Source organism: Bacillus rossius, chromosome 15, assembly GCF_032445375.1.
Source record: "Bacillus rossius redtenbacheri isolate Brsri chromosome 15, Brsri_v3, whole genome shotgun sequence".
In the NCBI taxonomy this organism is placed as follows: Eukaryota; Metazoa; Arthropoda; class Insecta; order Phasmatodea; family Bacillidae; genus Bacillus; species Bacillus rossius.
In genome coordinates this window covers 8,758,350-8,767,433 of record NC_086342.1, presented here as the reverse complement: position 1 = coordinate 8,767,433, position 9,084 = coordinate 8,758,350, and positions in this window count along the sequence as shown.

Sequence of the window (9,084 nt, the reverse complement as noted above, 5' to 3'; positions counted from 1 at the left end):
ACTGATTATGCATTGATGGGCCGGTTTATGAAAGACTTAATCAATCTGTTTCGGTCTCCGCGTTACCCACTGACAGCCATAGAGTTGGTCCAAAGACAGAGCCAAAGTTCAGACTTGGTTCTCTCTACACAAACACAACGAACACATTACACGCTTGAACTAAATCACACTTAGAGGCTTCAAGAAACATGAACTTAAAACACAATCACTTCGCTGAGGGGGTTATGAAAAAAAAAGAGGGGGGGGGGGGGGAGATTTTTAGAGAGAAAAATTAAATAACACCGCGAATTCTAAAAGCACGACTTAACCCCAGCGCAATAATCCCAGCCTGGATAAAGAAATAACGGCTGCTTTCTGGACAGTTTGAGAACACCGTAAAGCAACCCGAAAAATGTGGCATTCGGAGGATTTCGGAATTGTCACAGCTGGGAAAATTAACGATTTAAATTTCTGTTTGTATGTAGACCCAACCTGCCTACACATAATCAAGCCAGTTTAATGTGCTCGTTGGTCGATTTACATGTGATTGGTTTACCACTTCTTCTCCTTGTTTATAACTGGCTCAGATTCGCCAAGCGCTCTGTGGTCAACGTGAAACAGATCTACACTGTTTCAAATTTTCACCTTAAAATCATGAAGAACTCTGGTTACAAATAATCCTGGGATCTTCGTAAATTTACCGTTATATTTTTTAAAAATATTTACGGGTATAAAGAAACATTAAAATAACATGTTAAGACTCCTGCAAAAAAACAATCTTATTTTTTGTACGAGTGCGTGTCCTTAAAAAAAAACTCGGAAGTCGAAACACGGGAGTTTCTACGAAGATCCAGTTATATAAAATTACGAAGAACTTTTCGTTTATTTAAAATTAATTCTTCGTAGGAAATTCCGTTTATTTGCTGTGATATCTAAGAGTGTACTTGTGTTTCAAGACAACTTCGACACCCGATGAATTGGCGAAATAATCGTGGCTCCACATACCGATGTTACGGTGCCGAGACACGCATTAGATTCCTAGATGGACCACAAAGTGTTACGAGTGATGTTATTCGTTGGTCAGCACGTAGGCGCGATAGCTGTGGTACTCACGAGTTAGGAGGGACACTTACCACAACACCAAAGCAATACGAATCTCTTTTTCTCCGCACCTATATGCACTATCAACTACAAATCCCACCGTGAAAGTTCAAGACCATTAGAAAATATAATATGATAGTATTTTTCTCATAAAACCTTAACTGAAATAAAACTTAAAACAAAAAAAAATTAATAACGTATGACTTTTGACGTTTCGTTAGCAATTTTATAAAAAAGGCAAAATGATGACGAGACATTTTCATCTAGACTACTAGTTGACGTAACTTTGTTCACTAATTATAATTTTGAAAAAAAAAAAAATAATCACGCCGTTCTTTTGCGAGATGTATTATATTTTTAACTAGGTAAAAAGTTTTGTTTTTATATGCAATTAAATACTAATTTCTTTCTTTAAAAAAAGAAACCCTTTTAAAAAAATTTTACTTCGGTAAAGTTTTTTTTTCTGGAACTGCTCACTTGGTTTTGGTTAACAATTAGGAAATTTTTACTTAGTTATTTAACTACGTATAAAACACAAAGATTATTCAGTAAAATTAAACTTTAAAAGTAATTTCCATAGTAAGGTCTCCAGTCTGCTGATAGTCTTAAACTTCTGGTGAGATCTATATAAAAAAATTGGATGAAAAATATCCCCGGAAACATCGAGTTGTTCAAAGCGAGACAGCGGACTTGCATTAAAGAGTTCGGGCATAGATCACAATGCTCCTCCTACTCCTAACGCGTTTCGAAAGGGGAAAGCCGCGATACACGAAAATAAAAAAAGTGATGAAAAACGGGTACAAGGGAAAGGGGAAAGGGGGTGAGTGTACTACACGAGCGACCGTCCTATAAATAACGTCCAATGTTAAAACACAACGACGGCGGTAATACCAGGGCTAATTTTGTTTGGTTGGGGTGGGGGCGGAGAAGAATTTTTTTTTTGGAACCTCCCAAACTGCCAGTTCTCGACCCGGGCCGACGCAAAAAAAAAAACGTAAACCCGCCCGGAGCACTTGGCAGCCGTTTCCAAAACATTGAGCGCGAGTTTTATCGGGCGTGTCTAGAAGGCGAGGAAGAAGGCTCCGTGTGTGGCCTGTCTGAGGGCACACATTGGCTGAGGCTAACTCGTGTGTGTTATTGCATCGCGCCCGCTAGTTAGGGACGGCACTTATTACAGAGAGAGAGAGAGAGAGAGAGAGACGGAGAGATAAATAAACACAGAGAGAATAAGGATCGCAGGCCTTTGCAGCCATTGCCTGGGGTAGTTTCCTGGCTTGTGGGGTTCCAACCACGTCGAAGGGGAAAAAAAAAAAAAAAAAAAAAAGGAGTTACACCGACGTTTCGGTCGAGCTTGCATTCGCCATCTTCAGCAGGTCAACTGCCGACCTGAACATGTGCGACTGCAAAGGTCGACCGAAAGGTCGGTGATTATCTTCACCTCCTCGACGCGGCCAAAACACAACAAGCCATAAAAATTCTTCAGACACAGAGAGAAACAATACAACTTTTTTTTGTCCTCTCTCTCTCTCTCTCTCTTCTCTCTCTCTCTCTCTCTCTGGCGAGGGAAATGACGACCTCGCGCACCAATTTGGGTTTTGATGTCCAACATCTTAGCTCTCGGTAAACGGCATTTGGTAGAGGAGTAATCTTCGCGAATGGAACGGAAGACGCGTGCAGCGGAAATGTGTAACAACCACGGTGCTGCCGTCTGTGGCGGGTGGTGCGAACCATAAGTTCACGAAGCCACTTATTAACACGAAACTCGGACACGAAATTTAACGTATGTAGAATTCTTTGAAATAATGCCGAGCGTGATACACGCACACACACATGCAAAATGTGTTTTCAACTAAATTTCTGGACGCGAATCACACGTGGTTTCCTCACCCGCCGCTAGAATTCGCTGCCAGAGCTGCTTCGTCGACTATCGAATCATTAAAAATTTTCAAACCGAAAATTTTAAACTGTATATTTTAAAACGGCTACGATAAAAGAAAAAAATAAGATTCGGAAAAAAAAGGGTGGGGGTGGGGGAATTAGCAAACCACTGCTTTGGACCTGATATTTTTCGACAAGGAATTTTTATCAAAGTAAAGCCGAGTTTGTTAAAAATATTCCCTTCGAACAGCTAAGTTTCCCTTTGGCTTTGTGAACTTTTGTTCCCCGCCGTCCGCCCACAGATGGCTGCGCCGCGGTTACGCATTTCCGTTCCTCGTGACCTGCGTCCCATTCGCGAAATGACTCAAAACAATCGCCGTATACAGAGAGAGAGCTATGATGTTACACATGGGAAAAGGGGGGAGGGCGGGGGGTTGGAAATCCATTTGGGAAGGAAACGGAAGAGGGAAGAACTCGGGGCACGGGACAAATGAATGTGGTTGTTTTCGTCCCTCTCGGGAAGCAGTTGCTGCGCTGTGATAGGACCGCGAGTGCCTGGCGACGCGATGCGCAAGGGAAGAAACATCCCTTCCTGCAGTGAACCAACCACTCACGACGTATAGGCCCCGGGTTGAAAAGGTTCCCAGGCTTACCGCGGCCGTGCGTGGACAGTTACGTCCTCGGAGCAAGGAAGATAAAAGAGTGGCAACTCAATGTTACAACCAAACCCCCCGTTTTTTTTTTGGAAACCAAAGAACTAGGCGGGGATTTAGAGTCAACCTTAACGACCCGAAAGCCGTTAACTTTTCGAAAGTAAATGTTGGCAACCTTGATTTTTTTTTCTCGTCGTTTCCGTTTTCGTTGCTGGGGAATTGTAACCGCATTATACGTTTTAAGATTACTTATTTTTTTTTTCAGATACGGAACAAACAAAAAAAAACACTATGTTAAAAGTTGTTTTTATCTTTTGTTTCAAAGACTAAAGAAACTGCAAAGCAGTAAAGTTTTGAGTACTGAAAATCTTGAACTCAGTTTCGGTTGCAAAAAAAACAACACAATAAGCACAAAGCAAAGCACAAGATTTTTGTTTGCAGTCATGCTTATTTCATTTCTACCAAAATAATTTAACATTGGCAAAACTTATTTCCAAAGTATAACATTTTTTCATTATAATCAATATGACACTCCATTAATGTAAGTACCACTACATTAATTCTGGATTAAGAAGTTTCGTAAATAGTCTTGTTTTATTTATGTTCCTACGTTTAAGAAATTTGTATGGTTTCTGAATATTTAAATAAAATTATTTTTTGATGATGTTTTTCATCCGCGCAGGGGTTTTTTAATGGCCATATTCCGCCTATACAGTTGCGCCCTCTGATAGGAGTTACTGCTCTCGACTAAAAGCCCATGGGGAAAAAAAAGACAATATTTACAAGAACTGCAGGCTCGCTTCTCACGATCTCATTAAAAAAAAAAGGGGGGGGGTAACAGTAATTAAGAGGTTTATAAACATATTTCCTGTACTGTTTTATCGATAATATGGTGCAATTACAGTATCTTTCAGTATACATAATCAAAATAGAATAAGTTAAAAATACTCTGCTCTGATCTACGAATTCCTACAGTTTGTTTCTGTAACTGAAAGTCACTTTTACGAGAACATGTTAGTAATTTTCTAGGCTGTTTTCCACTCTTTGATCACAAGTTCATAAGTTCACTCATTTACCAGCAAGTAACCTCCTGTTTACTAAAAATTTCAGTTTTTCCCCCCTTCAATTCGCCGTTTCAAATTTAGAAATATTAAAAAAATGAATCTCGCTTTGACGCCAGCCAAAGCTGTAGAAAATAACGACACGTATTTCGAGGGCTTGAGCCTTGTCCGAATTTGAGTACTTTTGACTGATGCAACAGATTTTGAAATTCACTCGGTACAAGGCTGGGCGGTTGAAACGAACTTTCGTCACCGTACTCAAGCTATGCAAATACAGGGTCTTCACTCAAATGCCACCACGTGCGCACCTTTGCCGACGAGAACACTGTGCAATCAAGCCATTGTCACCCTTACAGCTGCCTGCCACCTGGGCTGACACCCACAACCCACTGGAAGGTTATCGTATAATTTCATGAATTACGTTTAAAATTGAATATTTATATCACGTTCGGATTCATTTAAGAGTTTTTTTTGGTTCTCTAATTGGTACAGATATCGTGAGGGATGCAAAAAAAAAAACAAATAACTAATTGTGATTATATTAACAGATTTGATAACATCGAACGCAGCAGAACTAAAAATTATTGCAATATTATTCTTAAACTGATGCGAGTATTAAAGAAAAAACCTGCAATCTATAATTTATTAATATTTACAGGCTTTATATATCTGTACCTTGGAGGCACAAGACACTATGTCCAATTTTGGGGCAAATACACGTTTAACCATAAACTTGACTTTCTTTTTACTGTCATATTGACAACACTAAAATCCACGATATGTAAAAAAAAATCCCAAATTTCTGTTTATATAATAGTTGAGTAAATAAGTGAGGTACTATTTAAAATTATTTAAACTGCTCTTGAAAATATGGTCTAAACCTTTTCACCTCCGAGGTGCATTATATATATATGTATATATACACACAAAACATATGTAGGTATATATATCCAAGATAAATATTACCGTTTCTCCTTAAGGGAGACTTGATTTGGGAATGTCCTCTCACTGACAGGTACTTAAAAACAGGATCTAACAAAGCTCAAGAGCTGTTTGTCTACCCTTGGTGATTGACGAGAAAGGAAGGGGAGGGGGGTCAGATTATTACGCCATCTTGTCGGTTATCTCGGATGGCTTCCCTGTCTCGCGTGGTGCTGGGTCGGCGACTCAAAGAAACAAAAGAAACAAGATGCCACAGCGCGTTTGGATCGCGTACCGACAACAATTGCTGCCACAGCCGGATGAACGACATTCCCTCACAGACTGTTCTTGATTACAGAGGTCAGTTAATTAAAAAAAAAAAAATTAAAGCAACGGTTTTTGCACACGGCTTAAGGTTCAGACTCACACGTGAAGTTTTTTTTGTGTAAATTTATTCGGATTGCGCACTTGCTTTGTTTTGTGTTAAAAAAAAATTAATTTACCATCACCCAGTTATTTACTAAACATTATTTTATATAAAAGGTCACGTAAGTGATAAAAATTATGGACATTCGAGGAACTTTTAACCACTATTAGATAATAGCCTATTTGTTAAAAAAAATTGAATGAGTAATTTCGAGACGAAAAATAGAATGCAAGAGAGAAATCGTGATTAGTGTAAAGGAGAAACACACAAATAATAATTGTGGCGATAAAATTAAATAAACTTGGCGTGTGAAGCACAACCTTCTTGACCCGGGAGGGAGGGGTAGCTTATTATATCCCAGGGTTTGGCGCATGATTTTAAATAAATTCATAATATAATCATACAACTGTTTATGAAATGTTTTTTTTTCCTACTGAACAAATCCTTATTTAAAGTTTGTTGTCAACTTTCAGGCAAATTTTATGCCAGTCCTAGTTTGCACTGAAAACAAGAAATCATTTTGCATATAGTTTTGTATTAACCTATCGTATACAGCCTTCGCCTTCAAACTTTTCAATTTTATTACATCATTCATAAATCAATATAAATTAGGTTTTCCCAAAACCATAAAAACCTGAGTTTTTCGGAGTTTAAAATTCTTTTTTTTAATCGATTAACAAATTATATAATACAAATGAAGAGTCTGAAGACGAAAGGCTACATACAAGCGGTTAATTCAATACTCTATAGCCTACTACATGATTTCATGCTTTCAGTACATACTAAAACTGACATAAATATTTTCCTTTTGAGTTCGTATCAAAACAATTAATAAGGACTTTAATAGTAGAAAAAAAAAACCTTATATTTATAAACATTTGAGTACGGTTACGTTGTGAAGTCACTAAAAAAAAAAAAAAATAGAGCGGAACGCGAAATATTACGAGCAAAATAATTTTCGATGCTATCCCCTTTAACGGTGACGGGACATATAAGACCTCAACCACTGCTAGGAACTGGGATCTGATCTCTCGCCCTTGCTACGTGAGCTGGCGCGGCGGAGATGACCAGCCGTCAGTAGAAACACTCCCAACTCTCTCGTCAACACAACCGCTCTTCGCACGCCGGCGCGTCTCCCTGGCAGCAGCTGTTGCCGGATCTCACGTCCGAGAGGAAAAAATTAATAAACTACGCGCACACTGCTATAAAAAAAATTTTTTTTCACCTTAATATTTATACGAAGAACGCTGGTTAAAAAAAAAAATATCCGGATATCACCGTGAATTTACCGTCATCTCCGTAAATTTACGGGGTACAAAGTTGACTTACATTGAAAATAAATCTACAAGAATAATATTGGTATTCAAGAAGAAGAAGAAAAAAACATCCCAAAACTGATCAGGACTCACGCAAAAAAAAAAAACCTGTTATGCATTTCACATGTGAATTTGCACCTTCTTATAAAAAAAAACAACAACATAATTCGGAAGTTGATACGCAGCGTAATTTCTACGAAGATACAGCTATCTGAGTAAACGGAGAATTCTTCGTTGAAGAGTCCGTAATTTTTCTTACTAAAATTTCTCAGTGCGCGTGGCATACAACCGCTACCTTTCACCAACCACGAAGGAAGAAAAAAAAAAAAAAAGATGCACGCGTGATCCCAAACGTCAGGAACGAATGTCCATCGACACGAGGCCTCGAGTTCCTTCCGAACACGCTAACCGTTACAATCGACAGAGGGGATGCCGAATTCGCACCCCGTCCACACATACCGCCCGCAACTCGGAACCACGTCAAGTCGGGTGCATGATTGGTCCGCGGCAACCAGCTAAAAAAAAAAAAGGCCGAGGAGAGAAAGACTGCGTGACAATAGTTCAGCCAGGGCAAAATAAATAAAGAACCTTTCCTAAGTACCGCTGAGCAGAACGGAGCTAAGTGAATATATATATTTTTCCCCCCTTCCAAGGAGGAGGGTGAGAATGGATAAAGGGGATGAATGGCGAAAAATCTACTGACGAACCTAGTTCGTAGTTAGGCCAGTGTGGAAAAATTTCGCAACTGCAACCGCGCTGCGCTTTTGTGTTCCCGAGCCTTGAACCACCCTCGACTGTCGCCATTTTGTCCTCAAACCCCGACATGGTCCTGGGAGGACTTCCCAGCCACATCAGATAATTTCACAGACTTGGGATAGCCACATCAGACAGTTTCACAGACTTGGGATAGCCACATCAGACAATTTCACAAACTTGGGATAGCCACATCAGACAATTTTACAGACTTGGGATAGCCACATCAGACAGTTTCACAGACTTGGGATAGCCACATGCATCTGAGTTACGAAACACTCGAATATGCATTGAAATAAAAAAAAATTCATTAATATTTTTTTTAAACAGAAACTTGCTACTTTGCTAAACAGCCTATCGCTTTATATTTGAATTCACTGACGTAACGTTTCTTCTAGTAATGAATTGGTAAAAAAAAAACCAAGCCAGATCAAACGAAATTGGCTCGTTCAGTAGTAGAACTTGCACAGAGACCACCAAATATTATTTTAAGCAGTTATTTTCTTTTGAAAATCAATCTATATGTTTACTTTATACAGTGACAAGAATCACGAACATAGTAACGATATTATTTTACAAAATTCTTTTAACATTATTTCTTATAGGTATATATAAAAGACTGTACCTCTAGAACCGAGATTGTGTTTTTATTTTAAAAAAAAATAATTGTTTCGTAAACCCGCAAAGTAAAATAAAAATTAGAAAGTTTATGGCTCTTTATGGAATACTGTTTTTTTGTTGTATTTGACTATCCCTGCTGCAAAAACAAGGCCTATTCGGGTCGAAAGTGATTTTTCACGGACCGAAATGTCCTCGCTCCTTAGCAATCGTTTCATGCTATAAAACGTAGCGATTAAAGACTAACGTGCAATTGAAACGCCCGGTTAGCAATTCCAGCAACAGGCCTTAGGCGTCAAGACGCGGCACACTAGGCAGCGAAGTATTAGTTTGCGTGTTCAATTACTTTTACAATTGAACTAAAAGTGCTGGTACCG